Raw genomic sequence first — 18,747 nt, 5'->3', positions numbered from 1 at the left:
TGCCAGAGCGGAAAACAGCAGGCTTGTGCCAGCTTTTTGTGGGAAGAGACTGCTCAACTATCGGTCTCTGCTCAAAGTCAGGGTGACAGATGGTCAGAGAATCAACCCTACACTTCAAAGGAAATGATGCACAGTTATGACCATTAACGAAAGATGGGACCCTCGCACTTCTTTCTGAGGCTGCTTGGAACGTTATTATTCCCTTTTTTTGTCCTGCTATTATCAATCTCCTGTGAATTTCGTGGAGCTGTTTTCTTTCTCTACCCTGCTGTTTTTCCCTTGCTGCCAATATATGCTTATTTCAATGATTTGAACTGCTGCTTTCCCTTTCTCCTTTTCTGCGCAGCTTTTGCATTGGTTTCAATCTCCAGTTCCTTAGCAGTTGCAAGAACTTTTTTCCTGATTTTCATGTTGGTCTGTAAACCAAAAATACCTCTGATACTGGTGCGATATAGTCATTGAACTCAGGGTTGTGATGTCTAGAGTTTAAAAAAAACATATGCCATGGAGCGTTGGTGGTATAGTGGTGAGCATAGCTGCCTTCCAAGCAGTTGACCCGGGTTTGATTCCCGGCCAACGCAGTGCTAATATTTATACATTAAGCAAGCTGTAGCTATTCTAACGCAATATGTTAAAAAAAAGAGAAATATCTTGACCAGATTACTCAGCTATTAGATAAATAATAAACAAAGACATAGGCAGGCATCCCAAAAGCCCCGTCTGCGACTTTCTATGTCCTGAAATTTTTATATTTTACAAACAGCAGTCACCACTCACAACTGCTGGTAATAAATGGGCTGCAGGGGGGCAGGCAATGAAACGGCTAAGCCCTTCTGCCCGACCAGCCTTTAGAACTGCAGCATCTCTGCAGTAAAAAGTGTTTCAGGTCAATATCTCTCCCCTGGAAAAAATGTGCGAGACCCACCACCGATAAATGTGGCAAAAGTCCCCAACATTTTCTGCATATTTGTGCTCTTACCTGAAAGCAGCGCCACCTTGTAGTCATCGCAGGCAACTGCAGCATACAACCAAATTTATCTGAGAGCAAGGTGAAAGAAACCCAAGGGAACAGCCCCTGTCTGCAGCAGGAAGGTTGGCTGCTTCGAATGGACAGAACTTCCAGTCCTAAGTCCACTCACGTCCCCAAACGCTCAGCCCTCACCGGGTGCACCTCTGGCTCCCAGGTAAGGCCAAAACCTGAGCATGGTAGCGCAGGATCACAGAGAAGGAGCGGGTGGGGGTGCTTCTGTCTTGACAAAGGCGTGACATGGCTAGTGACTGAGAGGGCCTTGACTTTCCCCTATGACTGACTGTGAGAGGGGAAGGCGAAGATTTTCTGCACCCAGCATGCCTTGTGACATTCTTAGGCAAATGAGGTGAGAGCCCTGCCAGAATAGCTCCAGCGATCCCATGCCACTCCTCTGAAGGCTCCTGATCTGCATAACCACAGCATTTTGAACAGGAAGCAGAGTGGCGCAGCGGAAGCGTGCTGGGCCCATAACCCAGAGGTCGATGGATCGAAACCATCCTCTGCTAGCATGGATTGATTTTTTTTCTTGTGAGGACCACTCTCTCGTTTCCACGCTGCCAGAGCGGAAAACAGCAGGCTTGTGCCAGCTTTTTGTGGGAAGAGACTGCTCAACTATCGGTCTCTGCTCAAAGTCAGGGAGACAGATGGTCAGAGAATCAACCCTACACTTCAAAGGAAATGATGCACAGTTATGACCATTAAAGAAAGATGGGACCCTCGCACTTCTTTCTGAGCCTGCTTGGAACGTTATTATTCCCTTTTTTTGTCCTGCTATTATCAATCTCCTGTGAATTTCGTGGAGCTGTTTTCTTTCTCTACCCTGCTGTTTTTCCCTTGCTGCCAATATATGCTTATTTCAATGATTTGAACTGCTGCTTTCCCTTTCTCCTTTTCTGCGCAGCTTTTGCATTGGTTTCAATCTCCAGTTCCTTAGCAGTTGCAAGAACTTTTTTCCTGATTTTCATGTTGGTCTGTAAACCAAAAATACCTCTGATACTGGTGCAATATAGTCATTGAACTCAGGGTTGTGATGTCTAGAGTTTAAAAAAAACATATGCCATGGAGCGTTGGTGGTATAGTGGTGAGCATAGCTGCCTTCCAAGCAGTTGACCCGGGTTTGATTCCCGGCCAACGCAGTGCTAATATTTATACATTAAGCAAGCTGTAGCTATTCTAACGCAATATGTTAAATAAAAGAGAAATATCTTGACCAGATTACTCAGCTATTAGATAAATAATAAACAAAGACATAGGCAGGCATCCCAAAAGCCCCGTCTGCGACTTTCTATGTCCTGAAATTTTTATATTTTACAAACAGCAGTCACCACTCACAACAGCTGGTAATAAATGGGCTGCAGGGGGGCAGGCAATGAAACGGCTAAGCCCTTCTGCCCGACCAGCCTTTAGAACTGCAGCATCTCTGCAGTAAAAAGTGTTTCAGGTCAATATCTCTCCCCTGGAAAAAATGTGCGAGACCCACCACCGATAAATGTGGCAAAAGTCCCCAACATTTTATGCATATTTGTGCTCTTACCTGAAAGCAGCGCCACCTTGTAGTCATCGCAGGCAACTGCAGCATACAACCAAATTTATCCGAGAGCAAGGTGAAAGAAACCCAAGGGAACAGCCCCTGTCTGCAGCAGGAAGGTTGGCTGCTTCGAATGGACAGAACTTCCAGTCCTAAGTCCACTCACGTCCCGAACGCTCCCAATCGCTCATACCGGGCAAGCCCTCACCGGGTGCACCTCTGGCTCCCAGGTAAGGCCAAAACCTGAGCATGGTAGCGCAGGATCACAGAGAAGGAGCGGGTGGGGGTGCTTCTGTCTTGACAAAGGCGTGACATGGCTAGTGACTGAGAGGGCCTTGACTTTCCCCTATGACTGACTGTGAGAGGGGAAGGCGAAGATTTTCTGCACCCAGCATGCCTTGTGACATTCTTAGGCAAATGAGGTGAGAGCCCTGCCAGAATAGCTCCAGCGATCCCATGCCACTCCTCTGAAGGCTCCTGATCTGCATAACCACAGCATTTTGAACAGGAAGCAGAGTGGCGCAGCGGAAGCGTGCTGGGCCCATAACACAGAGGTCGATGGATCGAAACCATCCTCTGCTAGCATGGATTGATTTTTTTTCTTGTGAGGACCACTCTCTCGTTTCCACGCTGCCAGAGCGGAAAACAGCAGGCTTGTGCCAGCTTTTTGTGGGAAGAGACTGCTCAACTATCGGTCTCTGCTCAAAGTCAGGGAGACAGATGGTCAGAGAATCAACCCTACACTTCAAAGGAAATGATGCACAGTTATGACCATTAACGAAAGATGGGACCCTCGCACTTCTTTCTGAGGCTGCTTGGAACGTTATTATTCCCTTTTTTTGTCCTGCTATTATCAATCTCCTGTGAATTTCGTGGAGCTGTTTTCTTTCTCTACCCTGCTGTTTTTCCCTTGCTGCCAATATATGCTTATTTCAATGATTTGAACTGCTGCTTTCCCTTTCTCCTTTTCTGCGCAGCTTTTGCATTGGTTTCAATCTCCAGTTCCTTAGCAGTTGCAAGAACTTTTTTCCTGATTTTCATGTTGGTCTGTAAACCAAAAATACCTCTGATACTGGTGCAATATAGTCATTGAACTCAGGGTTGTGATGTCTAGAGTTTAAAAAAAACATATGCCACGGAGCGTTGGTGGTATAGTGGTGAGCATAGCTGCCTTCCAAGCAGTTGACCCGGGTTCGATTCCCGGCCAACGCAGTGCTAATATTTATACATTAAGCAAGCTGTAGCTATTCTAACGCAATATGTTAAAAAAAAGAGAAATATCTTGACCAGATTACTCAGCTATAAGATAAATAATAAACAAAGACATAGGCAGGCATCCCAAAAGCCCCGTCTGCGACTTTCTATGTCCTGAAATTTTTATATTTTACAAACAGCAGTCACCACTCACAACTGCTGGTAATAAATGGGCTGCAGGGGGGCAGGCAATGAAACGGCTAAGCCCTTCTGCCCGACCAGCCTTTAGAACTGCAGCATCTCTGCAGTAAAAAGTGTTTCAGGTCAATATCTCTCCCCTGGAAAAAATGTGCGAGACCCACCACCGATAAATGTGGCAAAAGTCCCCAACATTTTCTGCATATTTGTGCTCTTACCTGAAAGCAGCGCCACCTTGTAGTCATCGCAGGCAACTGCAGCATACAACCAAATTTATCCGAGAGCAATTTGAAAGAAAACCAAGGGAACAGCCCCTGTCTGCAGCAGGAAGGTTGGCTGCTTCGAATGGACAGAACTTCCAGTCCTAAGTCCACTCACGTCCCGAACGCTCATGCCAGGCAAGTCCTCACCGGGTGCACCTCTGGCTCCCATGTAAGGCCAAAACCTGAGCATGGTAGCGCAGGATCACAGAGAAGGAGCGGGTGGGGGTGCTTCTGTCTTGACAAAGGCGTGACATGGCTAGTGACTGAGAGGGCCTTGACTTTCCCCTATGACTGACTGTGAGAGGGGAAGGCGAAGATTTTCTGCACCCAGCATGCCTTGTGACATTCTTAGGCAAATGAGGTGAGAGCCCTGCCAGAATAGCTCCAGCGATCCCATGCCACTCCTCTGAAGGCTCCTGATCTGCATAACCACAGTATTTTGAACAAGAAGCAGAGTGGCGCAGCGGAAGCGTGCTGGGCCCATAACCCAGAGGTCGATGGATCGAAACCATCTTCTGCTAGCATGGATTGATTTTTTTTCTTGTGAGGACCACTCTGTCGTTTCCACGCTGCCAGAGCGGAAAACAGCAGGCTTGTGCCAGCTTTTTGTGGGAAGAGACTGCTCAACTATCGGTCTCTGCTCAAAGTCAGGGAGACAGATGGTCAGAGAATCAACCCTACACTTCAAAGGAAATGATGCACAGTTATGACCATTAAAGAAAGATGGGACCCTCGCACTTCTTTCTGAGCCTGCTTGGAACGTTATTATTCCCTTTTTTTGTCCTGCTATTATCAATCTCCTGTGAATTTCGTGGAGCTGTTTTCTTTCTCTACCCTGCTGTTTTTCCCTTGCTGCCAATATATGCTTATTTCAATGATTTGAACTGCTGCTTTCCCTTTCTCCTTTTCTGCGCAGCTTTTGCATTGGTTTAAATCTCCAGTTCCTTAGCAGTTGCAAGAACTTTTTTCCTGATTTTCATGTTGGTCTGTAAACCAAAAATACCTCTGATACTGGTGCAATATAGTCATTGAACTCAGGGTTGTGATGTCTAGAGTTTAAAAAAAACATATGCCATGGAGCGTTGGTGGTATAGTGGTGAGCATAGCTGCCTTCCAAGCAGTTGACCCGGGTTTGATTCCCGGCCAACGCAGTGCTAATATTTATACATTAAGCAAGCTGTAGCTATTCTAACGCAATATGTTAAAAAAAAGAGAAATATCTTGACCAGATTACTCAGCTATTAGATAAATAATAAACAAAGACATAGGCAGGCATCCCAAAAGCCCCGTCTGCGACTTTCTATGTCCTGAAATTTTTATATTTGACAAACAGCAGTCACCACTCACAACTGCTGGTAATAAATGGGATGCAGGGGGGCAGGCAATGAAACGGCTAAGCCCTTCTGCCCGACCAGCCTTTAGAACTGCAGCATCTCTGCAGTAAAAAGTGTTTCAGGTAAATATCTCTCCCCTGGAAAAAATGTGCGAGACCCACCACCGATAAATGTGGCAAAAGTCCCCAACATTTTATGCATATTTGTGCTCTTACCTGAAAGCAGCGCCACCTTGTAGTCATCGCAGGCAACTGCAGCATACAACCAAATTTATCCGAGAGCAAGGTGAAAGAAACCCAAGGGAACAGCCCCTGTCTGCAGCAGGAAGATTGGCTGCTTCGAATGGACAGAACTTCCAGTCCTAAGTCCACTCACGTCCCGAACGCTCCCAAACGCTCATACCGGGCAAGCCCTCACCGGGTGCACCTCTGGCTCCCAGGTAAGGCCAAAACCTGAGCATGGTAGCGCAGGATCACAGAGAAGGAGCGGGTGGGGGTGCTTCTGTCTTGACAAAGGCGTGACATGGCTAGTGACTGAGAGGGCCTTGACTTTCCCCTATGACTGACTGTGAGAGGGGAAGGCGAAGATTTTCTGCACCCAGCATGCCTTGTGACATTCTTAGGCAAATGAGGTGAGAGCCCTGCCAGAATAGCTCCAGCGATCCCATGCCACTCCTCTGAAGGCTCCTGATCTGCATAACCACAGCATTTTGAACAGCAAGCAGAGTGGCGCAGCGGAAGCGTGCTGGGCCCATAACCCAGAGGTCGATGGATCGAAACCATCCTCTGCTAGCATGGATTGATTTTTTTTCTTGTGAGGACCACTCTCTCGTTTCCACGCTGCCAGAGCGGAAAACAGCAGGCTTGTGCCAGCTTTTTGTGGGAAGAGACTGCTCAACTATCGGTCTCTGCTCAAAGTCAGGGAGACAGATGGTCAGAGAATCAACCCTACACTTCAAAGGAAATGATGCACAGTTATGACCATTAAAGAAAGATGGGACCCTCGCACTTCTTTCTGAGCCTGCTTGGAACGTTATTATTCCCTTTTTTTGTCCTGCTATTATCAATCTCCTGTGAATTTTGTGGAGCTGTTTTCTTTCTCTACCCTGCTGTTTTTCCCTTGCTGCCAATATATGCTTATTTCAATGATTTGAACTGCTGCTTTCCCTTTCTCCTTTTCTGCGCAGCTTTTGCATTGGTTTCAATCTCCAGTTCCTTAGCAGTTGCAAGAACTTTTTTCCTGATTTTCATGTTGGTCTGTAAACCAAAAATACCTCTGATACTGGTGCAATATAGTCATTAAACTCAGGGTTGTGATGTCTAGAGTTTAAAAAAAACATATGCCATGGAGAGTTGGTGGTATAGTGGTGAGCATAGCTGCCTTCCAAGCAGTTGACCTGGGTTTGATTCCCGGCCAACGCAGTGCTAATATTTATACATTAAGCAAGCTGTAGCTATTCTAACGCAATATGTTAAAAAAAAGAGAAATATCTTGACCAGATTACTCAGCTATTAGATAAATAATTAACAAAGACATAGGCAGGCATCCCAAAAGCCCCGTCTGCGACTTTCTATGTCCTGAAATTTTTATATTTTACAAACAGCAGTCACCACTCACAACTGCTGGTAATAAATGGGCTGCAGGGGGGCAGGCAATGAAACGGCTAAGCCCTTCTGCCCGACCAGCCTTTAGAACTGCAGCATCTCTGCAGTAAAAAGTGTTTCAGGTCAATATCTCTCCCCTGGAAAAAATGTGCGAGACCCACCACCGATAAATGTGGCAAAAGTCCCCAACATTTTCTGCATATTTGTGCTCCTACCTGAAAGCAGCGCCACCTTGTAGTCATCGCAGGCAACTGCAGCATACAACCAAATTTATCCGAGAGCAAGGTGAAAGAAACCCAAGGGGACAGCCCCTGTCTGCAGCAGGAAGGTTGGCTGCTTCGAATGGACAGAACTTCCAGTCCTAAGTCCACTCACGTCCCGAACGCTCGCCCTCACCGGGTGCACCTCTGGCTCCCAGGTAAGGCCAAAACCTGAGCATGGTAGCGCAGGATCACAGAGAAGGAGCGGGTGGGGGTGCTTCTGTCTTGACAAAGGCGTGACATGGCTAGTGACTGAGAGGGCCTTGACTTTCCCCTATGACTGACTGTGAGAGGGGAAGGCGAAGATTTTCTGCACCCAGCATGCCTTGTGACATTCTTAGGCAAATGAGGTGAGAGCCCTGCCAGAATAGCTCCAGCGATCCCATGCCACTCCTCTGAAGGCTCCTGATCTGCATAACCACAGCATTTTGAACAGGAAGCAGAGTGGCGCAGCGGAAGCGTGCTGGGCCCATAACCCAGAGGTCGATGGATCGAAACCATCCTCTGCTAGCATGGATTGATTTTTTTTCTTGTGAGGACCACTCTCTCGTTTCCACGCTGCCAGAGCGGAAAACAGCAGGCTTGTGCCAGCTTTTTGTGGGAAGAGACTGCTCAACTATCGGTCTCTGCTCAAAGTCAGGTAGACAGATGGTCAGAGAATCAACCCTACACTTCAAAGGAAATGATGCACAGTTATGACCATTAAAGAAAGATGGGACCCTCGCACTTCTTTCTGAGCCTGCTTGGAACGTTATTATTCCCTTTTTTTGTCCTGCTATTATCAATCTCCTGTGAATTTCGTGGAGCTGTTTTCTTTCTCTACCCTGCTGTTTTTCCCTTGCTGCCAATATATGCTTATTTCAATGATTTGAACTGCTGCTTTCCCTTTCTCCTTTTCTGCGCAGCTTTTGCATTGGTTTCAATCTCCAGTTCCTTAGCAGTTGCAAGAACTTTTTTCCGGATTTTCATGTTGGTCTGTAAACCAAAAATACCTCTGATACTGGTGCAATATAGTCATTGAACTCAGGGTTGTGATGTCTAGAGTTTAAAAAAAACATATGCCTTTGAGCGTTGGTGGTATAGTGGTGAGCATAGCTGCCTTCCAAGCAGTTGACCCGGGTTTGATTCCCGGCCAACGCAGTGCTAATATTTATACATTAAGCAAGCTGTAGCTATTCTAACGCAATATGTTAAAAAAAAGAGAAATATCTTGACCAGATTACTCAGCTATTAGATAAATAATAAACAAAGACATAGGCAGGCATCCCAAAAGCCCCGTCTGCGACTTTCTATGTCCTGAAATTTTTATATTTTACAAACAGCAGTCACCACTCACAACTGCTGGTAATAAATGGGCTGCAGGGGGGCAGGCAATGAAACGGCTAAGCCCTTCTGCCCGACCAGCCTTTAGAACTGCAGCATCTCTGCAGTAAAAAGTGTTTCAGGTCAATATCTATCCCCTGGAAAAAATGTGCGAGACCCACCACCGATAAATGTGGCAAAAGTCCCCAACATTTTCTGCATATTTGTGCTCTTACCTGAAAGCAGCGCCACCTTGTAGTCATCGCAGGCAACTGCAGCATACAACCACATTTATCCGAGAGCAAGGTGAAAGAAACCCAAGGGAACAGCCCCTGTCTGCAGCAGGAAGGTTGGCTGCTTCGAATGGACAGAACTTCCAGTCCTAAGTCCACTCACTTCCCGAACGCTCCCAAACGCTCATACCGGGCAAGCCCTCACAAGGGTGCACCTCTGGCTCCCAGGTAAGGCCAAAACCTGAGCATGGTAGCGCAGGATCACAGAGAAGGAGTGGGTGGGGGTGCTTCTGTCTTGACAAAGGCGTGACATGGCTAGTGACTGAGAGGGCCTTGACTTTCCCCTATAATTGACTGTGAGAGGGGAAGGCGAAGATTTTCTGCACCCAGCATGCCTTGTGACATTCTTAGGCAAATGAGGTGAGAGCCCTGCCAGAATAGCTCCAGCGATCCCATGCCACTCCTCTGAAGGCTCCTGATCTGCATAACCACAGCATTTTGAACAAGAAGCAGAGTGGCGCAGCGGAAGCGTGCTGGGCCCATAACCCAGAGGTCGATGGATTGAAACCATCCTCTGCTAGCATGGATTGATTTTTTTTCTTGTGAGGACCACTCTCTCGTTTCCACGCTGCCAGAGCGGAAAACAGCAGGCTTGTGCCAGCTTTTTGTGGGAAGAGACTGCTCAACTATCGGTCTCTGCTCAAAGTCAGGGAGACAGATGGTCAGAGAATCAACCCTACACTTCAAAGGAAATGATGCACAGTTATGACCATTAAAGAAAGATGGGACCCTCGCACTTCTTTCTGAGCCTGCTTGGAACGTTATTATTCCCTTTTTTTGTCCTGCTATTATCAATCTCCTGTGAATTTCGTGGAGCTGTTTTCTTTCTCTACCCTGCTGTTTTTCCCTTGCTGCCAATATATGCTTATTTCAATGATTTGAACTGCTGCTTTCCCTTTCTCCTTTTCTGCGCAGCTTTTGCATTGGTTTCAATCTCCAGTTCCTTAGCAGTTGCAAGAACTTTTTTCCTGATTTTCATGTTGGTCTGTAAACCAAAAATACCTCTGATACTGGTGCAATATAGTCATTGAACTCAGGATTGTGATGTCTAGAGTTTAAAAAAAACATATGCCACGGAGCGTTGGTGGTATAGTGGTGAGCATAGCTGCCTTCCAAGCAGTTGACCCGGGTTCGATTCCCGGCCAACGCAGTGCTAATATTTATACAAAAGCAAGCTGTAGCTATTCTAACGCAATATGTTAAAAAAAAGAGAAATATCTTGACCAGATTACGCAGCTATTAGATAAATAATAAACAAAGACATAGGCAGGCATCCCAAAAGCCCCGTCTGCGACTTTCTATGTCCTGAAATTTTTATATTTTACAAACAGCAGTCACCACTCACAACTGCTGGTAATAAATGGGCTGCAGGGGGGCAGGCAATGAAACGGCTAAGCCCTTCTGCCCGACCAGCCTTTAGAACTGCAGCATCTCTGCAGTAAAAAGTGTTTCAGGTCAATATCTCTCCCCTGGAAAAAATGTGCGAGACCCACCACCGATAAATGTGGCAAAAGTCCCCAACATTTTATGCATATTTGTGCTCTTACCTGAAAGCAGCGCCACCTTGTAGTCATCGCAGGCAACTGAAGCATACAACCAAATTTATCCGAGAGCAAGGTGAAAGAAACCCAAGGGGACAGCCCCTGTCTGCAGCAGGAAGGTTGGCTGCTTCGAATGGACAGAACTTCCAGTCCTAAGTCCACTCACGTCCCGAATGCTCCCAAACGCTCATACCGGGCAAGCCCTCACCGGGTGCACATCTGGCTCCCAGGTAAGGCCAAAACCTGAGCATGGTAGCGCAGGATCACAGAGAAGGAGCGGGTGGGGGTGCTTCTGTCTTGACAAAGGCGTGACATGGCTAGTGACTGAGAGGGCCTTGACTTTCCCCTATGACTGACTGTGAGAGGGGAAGGCGAAGATTTTCTGCACCCAGCATGCCTTGTGACATTCTTAGGCAAATGAGGTGAGAGCCCTGCCAGAATAGCTCCAGCGTTCCCATGCCACTCCTCTGAAGGCTCCTGATCTGCATAACCACAGCATTTTGAGCAGGAAGCAGAGTGGCGCAGCGGAAGCGTGCTGGGCCCATAACCCAGAGGTCGATGGATCGAAACGATCCTCTGCTAGCATGGATTGATTTTTTTTCTTGTGAGGACCACTCTCTCGTTTCCACGCAGCCAGAGCGGAAAACAGCAGGCTTGTGCCAGCTTTTTGTGGGAAGAGACTGCTCAACTATCGGTCTCTGCTCAAAGTCAGGGAGACAGATGGTCAGAGAATCAACCCTACACTTCAAAGGAAATGATGCACAGTTATGACCATTAACGAAAGATGGGACCCTCGCACTTCTTTCTGAGGCTGCTTGGAACGTTATTATTCCCTTTTTTTGTCCTGCTATTATCAATCTCCTGTGAATTTCGTGGAGCTGTTTTCTTTCTCTACCCTGCTGTTTTTCCCTTGCTGCCAATATATGCTTATTTCAATGATTTGAACTGCTGCTTTCCCTTTCTCCTTTTCTGCGCAGCTTTTGCATTGGTTTCAATCTCCAGTTCCTTAGCAGTTGCAAGAACTTTTTTCCTGATTTTCATGTTGGTCTGTAAACCAAAAATACCTCTGATACTGGTGCAATATAGTCATTGAACTCAGGGTTGTGATGTCTAGAGTTTAAAAAAAACATATGCCATGGAGCGTTGGTGGTATAGTGGTGAGCATAGCTGCCTTCCAAGCAGTTGACCCGGGTTCGATTCCCGGCCAACGCAGTGCTAATATTTATACATTAAGCAAGCTGTAGCTATTCTAACGCAATATGTTAAAAAAAAGAGAAATATCTTGACCAGATTACTCAGCTATTAGATAAATAATAAACAAAGACATAGGCAGGCATCCCAAAAGCCCCGTCTGCGACTTTCTATGTCCTGAAATTTTTATATTTTACAAACAGCAGTCACCACTCACAACTGCTGGTAATAAATGGGCTGCAGGGGGGCAGGCAATGAAACGGCTAAGCCCTTCTGCCCGACCAGCCTTTAGAACTGCAGCACCTCTGCAGTAAAAAGTGTTTCAGGTCAATATCTCTCCCCTGGAAAAAATGTGCGAGACCCACCACCGATAAATGTGGCAAAAGTCCCCAACATTTTCTGCATATTTGTGCTCTTACCTGAAAGCAGCGCCACCTTGTAGTCATCGCAGGCAACTGCAGCATACAACCAAATTTATCCGAGAGCAAGGTGAAAGAAAACCAAGGGAACAGCCCCTGTCTGCAGCAGGAAGGTTGGCTGCTTCGAATGGACAGAACTTCCAGTCCTAAGTCCACTCACGTCCCGAACGCTCATGCCGGGCAAGTCCTCACCGGGTGCACCTCTGGCTCCCAGGTAAGGCCAAAACCTGAGCATGGTAGCGCAGGATCACAGAGAAGGAGCGGGTGGGGGTGCTTCTGTCTTGACAAAGGCGTGACATGGCTAGTGACTGAGAGGGCCTTGACTTTCCCCTATGACTGACTGTGAGAGGGGAAGGCGAAGATTTTCTGCACCCAGCATGCCTTGTGACATTCTTAGGCAAATGAGGTGAGAGCCCTGCCAGAATAGCTCCAGCGATCCCATGCCACTCCTCTGAAGGCTCCTGATCTGCATAACCACAGCATTTTGAACAAGAAGCAGAGTGGCGCAGCGGAAGCGTGCTGGGCCCATAACCCAGAGGTCGATGGATCGAAACCATCTTCTGCTAGCATGGATTGATTTTTTTTCTTGTGAGGACCACTCTGTCGTTTCCACGCTGCCAGAGCGGAAAACAGCAGGCTTGTGCCAGCTTTTTGTGGGAAGAGACTGCTCAACTATCGGTCTCTGCTCAAAGTCAGGGAGACAGATGGTCAGAGAATCAACCCTACACTTCAAAGGAAATGATGCACAGTTATGACCATTAAAGAAAGATGGGACCCTCGCACTTCTTTCTGAGCCTGCTTGGAACGTTATTATTCCCTTTTTTTGTCCTGCTATTATCAATCTCCTGTGAATTTCGTGGAGCTGTTTTCTTTCTCTACCCTGCTGTTTTTCCCTTGCTGCCAATATATGCTTATTTCAATGATTTGAACTGCTGCTTTCCCTTTCTCCTTTTCTGCGCAGCTTTTGCATTGGTTTAAATCTCCAGTTCCTTAGCAGTTGCAAGAACTTTTTTCCTGATTTTCATGTTGGTCTGTAAACCAAAAATACCTCTGATACTGGTGCAATATAGTCATTGAACTCAGGGTTGTGATGTCTAGAGTTTAAAAAAAACATATGCCATGGAGCGTTGGTGGTATAGTGGTGAGCATAGCTGCCTTCCAAGCAGTTGACCCGGGTTTGATTCCCGGCCAACGCAGTGCTAATATTTATACATTAAGCAAGCTGTAGCTATTCTAACGCAATATGTTAAAAAAAAGAGAAATATCTTGACCAGATTACTCAGCTATTAGATAAATAATAAACAAAGACATAGGCAGGCATCCCAAAAGCCCCGTCTGCGACTTTCTATGTCCTGAAATTTTTATATTTTACAAACAGCAGTCACCACTCACAACTGCTGGTAATAAATGGGCTGCAGGGGGGCAGGCAATGAAACGGCTAAGCCCTTCTGCCCGACCAGCCTTTAGAACTGCAGCATCTCTGCAGTAAAAAGTGTTTCAGGTAAATATCTCTCCCCTGGAAAAAATGTGCGAGACCCACCACCGATAAATGTGGCAAAAGTCCCCAACATTTTATGCATATTTGTGCTCTTACCTGAAAGCAGCGCCACCTTGTAGTCATCGCAGGCAACTGCAGCATACAACCAAATTTATCCGAGAGCAAGGTGAAAGAAACCCAAGGGAACAGCCCCTGTCTGCAGCAGGAAGATTGGCTGCTTCGAATGGACAGAACTTCCAGTCCTAAGTCCACTCACGTCCCGAACGCTCCCAAACGCTCATACCGGGCAAGCCCTCACCGGGTGCACCTCTGGCTCCCAGGTAAGGCCAAAACCTGAGCATGGTAGCGCAGGATCACAGAGAAGGAGCGGGTGGGGGTGCTTCTGTCTTGACAAAGGCGTGACATGGCTAGTGACTGAGAGGGCCTTGACTTTCCCCTATGACTGACTGTGAGAGGGGAAGGCGAAGATTTTCTGCACCCAGCATGCCTTGTGACATTCTTAGGCAAATGAGGTGAGAGCCCTGCCAGAATAGCTCCAGCGAGCCCATGCCACTCCTCTGAAGGCTCCTGATCTGCATAACCACAGCATTTTGAACAGCAAGCAGAGTGGCGCAGCGGAAGTTTGCTGGGCCCATAACCCAGAGGTCGATGGATCGAAACCATCCTCTGCTAGCATGGATTGATTTTTTTTCTTGTGAGGACCACTCTCTCGTTTCCACGCTGCCAGAGCGGAAAACAGCAGGCTTGTGCCAGCTTTTTGTGGGAAGAGACTGCTCAACTATCGGTCTCTGCTCAAAGTCAGGGAGACAGATGGTCAGAGAATCAACCCTACACTTCAAAGGAAATGATGCACAGTTATGACCATTAAAGAAAGATGGGACCCTCGCACTTCTTTCTGAGCCTGCTTGGAACGTTATTATTCCCTTTTTTTGTCCTGCTATTATCAATCTCCTGTGAATTTTGTGGAGCTGTTTTCTTTCTCTACCCTGCTGTTTTTCCCTTGCTGCCAATATATGCTTATTTCAATGATTTGAACTGCTGCTTTCCCTTTCTCCTTTTCTGCGCAGCTTTTGCATTGGTTTCAATCTCCAGTTCCTTAGCAGTTGCAAGAACTTTTTTCCTGATTTTCATGTTGGTCTGTAAACCAAAAATACCTCTGATACTGGTGCAATATAGTCATTGAACTCAGGGTTGTGATGTCTAGAGTTTAAAAAAAACATACGCCATGGAGCGTTGGTGGTATAGTGGTGAGCATAGCTGCCTTCCAAGCAGTTGACCCGGGTTTGATTCCCGGCCAACGCAGTGCTAATATTTATACATTAAGCAAGCTGTAGCTATTCTAACGCAATATGTTAAAAAAAAGAGAAATATCTTGACCAGATTACTCAGCTATTAGATAAATAATTAACAAAGACATAGGCAGGCATCCCAAAAGCCCCGTCTGCGACTTTCTATGTCCTGAAATTTTTATATTTTACAAACAGCAGTCACCACTCACAACTGCTGGTAATAAATGGGCTGCAGGGGGGCAGGCAATGAAACGGCTAAGCCCTTCTGCCCGACCAGCCTTTAGAATTGCAGCATCTCTGCAGTAAAAAGTGTTTCAGGTCAATATCTCTCCCCTGGAAAAAATGTGCGAGACCCACCACCGATAAATGTGGCAAAAGTCCCCAACATTTTCTGCATATTTGTGCTCTTACCTGAAAGCAGCGCCACCTTGTAGTCATCGCAGGCAACTGCAGCATACAACCAAATTTATCCGAGAGCAAGGTGAAAGAAACCCAAGGGGACAGCCCCTGTCTGCAGCAGGAAGGTTGGCTGCTTCGAATGGACAGAACTTCCAGTCCTAAGTCCACTCACGTCCCGAACGCTCCCAAACGCTCATACCAGGCAAGCCCTCACCGGGTGCACCTCTGGCTCCCAGGTAAGGCCAAAACCTGAGCATGGTAGCGCAGGATCACAGAGAAGGAGCGGGTGGGGGTGCTTCTGTCTTGACAAAGGCGTGACATGGCTAGTGACTGAGAGGGCCTTGACTTTCCCCCATGACTGACTGTGAGAGGGGAAGGCGAAGATTTTCTGCACCCAGCATGCCTTGTGACATTCTTAGGCAAATGAGGTGAGAGCCCTGCCAGAATAGCTCCAGCGATCCCATGCCACTCCTCTGAAGGCTCCTGATCTGCATAACCACAGCATTTTGAACAGGAAGCAGAGTGGCGCAGCGGAAGCGTGCTGGGCCCATAACCCAGAGGTCGATGGATCAAAACCATCCTCTGCTAGCATGGATTGATTTTTTTTCTTGTGAGGACCACTCTCTCGTTTCCACGCTGCCAGAGCGGAAAACAGCAGGCTTGTGCCAGCTTTTTGTGGGAAGAGACTGCTCAACTATCGGTCTCTGCTCAAAGTCAGGGAGACAGATGGTCAGAGAATCAACCCTACACTTCAAAGGAAATGATGCACAGTTATGACCATTAAAGAAAGATGGGACCCTCGCACTTCTTTCTGAGCCTGCTTGGAACGTTTTTATTCCCTTTTTTTGTCCTGCTATTATCAATCTCCTGTGAATTTCGTGGAGCTGTTTTCTTTCTCTACCCTGCTGTTTTTCCCTTGCTGCCAATATATGCTTATTTCAATGATTTGAACTGCTGCTTTCCCTTTCTCCTTTTCTGCGCAGCTTTTGCATTGGTTTCAAACTCCAGTTCCTTAGCAGTTGCAAGAACTTTTTTCCTGATTTTCATGTTGGTCTGTAAACCAAAAATACCTCTGATACTGGTGCAATATAGTCATTGAACTCAGGGTTGTGATGTCTAGAGTTTAAAAAAAACATATGCCACGGAGCGTTGGTGGTATATTGGGGAGCATAGCTGCCTTCCAAGCAGTTGACCCGGGTTTGATTCCCAGCCAACGCAGTGCTAATATTTATACATTAAGCAAGCTGTAGCTATTCTAACGCAATATGTTAAAAAAAAGAGAAATATCTTGACCAGATTACTCAGCTATTAGATAAATAATAAACAAAGACATAGGCAGGCATCCCAAAAGCCCCGTCTGCGACTTTCTATGGCCTGAAATTTTTATATTTTACAAACAGCAGTCACCACTCACAACTGCTGGTAATAAATGGGCTGCAGGGGGGCAGGCAATGAAACGGCTAAGCCCTTCTGCCCGACCAGCCTTTAGAACTGCAGCATCTCTGCAGTAAAAAGTGTTTCAGGTCAATATCTCTCCCCTGGAAAAAATGTGCGAGACCCACCACCGATAAATGTGGCAAAAGTCCCCAACATTTTATGCATATTTGTGCTCTTACCTGAAAGCAGCGCCACCTTGTAGTCATCGCAGGCAACTGCAGCATACAACCAAATTTATCCGAGAGCAAGGTGAAAGAAACCCAAGGGAACAGCCCCTGTCTGCAGCAGGAAGTTTGGCTGCTTCGAATGGACAGAACTTCCAGTCCTAAGTCCATTCACGTCCTGAACGCTCCCAAACGCTCATACCGGGTGCACCTCTGGCTCCCAGGTAAGGCCAAAACCTGAGCATGGTAGCGCAGGATCACAGAGAAGGAGCGGGTGGGGGTGCTTCTGTCTTGACAAAGGCGTGACATGGCTAGTGACTGAGAGGGCCTTGACTTTCCCCTATGACTGACTGTGAGAGGGGAAGGCGAAGATTTTCTGCACCCAGCATGCCTTGTGACATTCTTAGGCAAATGAGGTGAGAGCCCTGCCAGAATAGCTCCAGCGATCCCATGCCACTCCTCTGAAGGCTCCTGATCTGCATAACCACAGCATTTTGAGCAGGAAGCAGAGTGGCGCAGCGGAAGCGTGCTGGGCCCATAACCCAGAGGTCGATGGATCGAAACCATCCTCTGCTAGCATGGATTGATTTTTTTTCTTGTGAGGACCACTCTCTCGTTTCCACGCTGCCAGAGCGGAAAACAGCAGGCTTGTGCCAGCTTTTTGTGGGAAGAGACTGCTCAACTATCGGTCTCTGCTCAAAGTCAGGGAGACAGATGGTCAGAGAATCAACCCTACACTTCAAAGGAAATGATGCACAGTTATGACCATTAAAGAAAGATGGGACCCTCGCACTTCTTTCTGAGCCTGCTTGGAACGTTATTATTCCCTTTTTTTGTCCTGCTATTATAAATCTCCTGTGAATTTCGTGGAGCTGTTTTCTTTCTCTACCCTGCTGTTTTTCCCTTGCTGCCAATATATGCTTATTTCAATGATTTGAACTGCTGCTTTCCCTTTCTCCTTTTCTGCGCAGCTTTTGAATTGGTTTCAATCTCCAGTTCCTTAGCAGTTGCAAGAACTTTTTTCCTGATTTTCATGTTGGTCTGTAAACCAAAAATACCTCTGATACTGGTGCAATATAGTCATTGAACTCAGGGTTGTGATGTCTAGAGTTTAAAAAAAACATATGCCTTTGAGCGTTGGTGGTATAGTGGTGAGCATAGCTGCCTTCCAAGCAGTTGACCCGGGTTTGATTCCCGGCCAACGCAGTGCTAATATTTATACATTAAGCAAGCTGTAGCTATTCTAACGCAATATGTTAAAAAAAAGAGAAATATCTTGACCAGATTACTCAGCTATTAGATAAATAATAAACAAAGACATAGGCAGGCATCCCAAAAGCCCCGTCTGCGACTTTCTATGTCCTGAAATTTTTATATTTTACAAACAGCAGTCACCACTCACAACTGCTGGTAATAAATGGGCTGCAGGGGGGCAGGCAATGAAACGGCTAAGCCCTTCTGCCCGACCAGCCTTTAGAACTGCAGCATCTCTGCAGTAAAAAGTGTTTCAGGTCAATATCTCTCCCCTGGAAAAAATGTGCTAGACCCACCACCGATAAATGTGGCAAAAGTCCCCAACATTTTCTGCATATTTGTGCTCTTACCTGAAAGCAGCGCCACCTTGTAGTCATCGCAGGCAACTGCAGCATACAACCACATTTATCCGAGAGCAAGGTGAAAGAAACCCAAGGGAACAGCCCCTGTCTGCAGCAGGAAGGTTGGCTGCTTCGAATGGACAGAACTTCCAGTCCTAAGTCCACTCACTTCCCGAACGCTCCCAAACGCTCATACCGGGCAAGCCCT

General features: G+C 46.8%; 3 non-coding genes across 3 annotated transcripts; all 3 read left to right on the top strand.

Annotated features, from left to right (window-relative positions):
• Positions 1–3,698: 3,698 nt before the first annotated feature.
• TRNAG-UCC (transfer RNA glycine (anticodon UCC)) lies at positions 3,699–3,770 on the top strand. The gene has a single exon. It is a non-coding gene; the product is annotated as a tRNA-Gly (tRNA).
• A 6,314-nt stretch (positions 3,771–10,084) lies between these two features.
• TRNAG-UCC (transfer RNA glycine (anticodon UCC)) lies at positions 10,085–10,156 on the top strand. Its single transcript has one exon. It is a non-coding gene; the product is annotated as a tRNA-Gly (tRNA).
• A 1,531-nt stretch (positions 10,157–11,687) lies between these two features.
• Positions 11,688–11,759, top strand: TRNAG-UCC (transfer RNA glycine (anticodon UCC)). The gene has a single exon. It is a non-coding gene; the product is annotated as a tRNA-Gly (tRNA).
• Positions 11,760–18,747: the final 6,988 nt, after the last annotated feature.

Source organism: Pleurodeles waltl, unplaced genomic scaffold (assembly GCF_031143425.1).
Source record: "Pleurodeles waltl isolate 20211129_DDA unplaced genomic scaffold, aPleWal1.hap1.20221129 scaffold_69, whole genome shotgun sequence".
Lineage (NCBI taxonomy): Eukaryota > Metazoa > Chordata > Amphibia > Caudata > Salamandridae > Pleurodeles > Pleurodeles waltl.
Note: the sequence above shows the minus strand (reverse complement) of the source record. Positions and strands in the feature narration are given on the sequence as shown.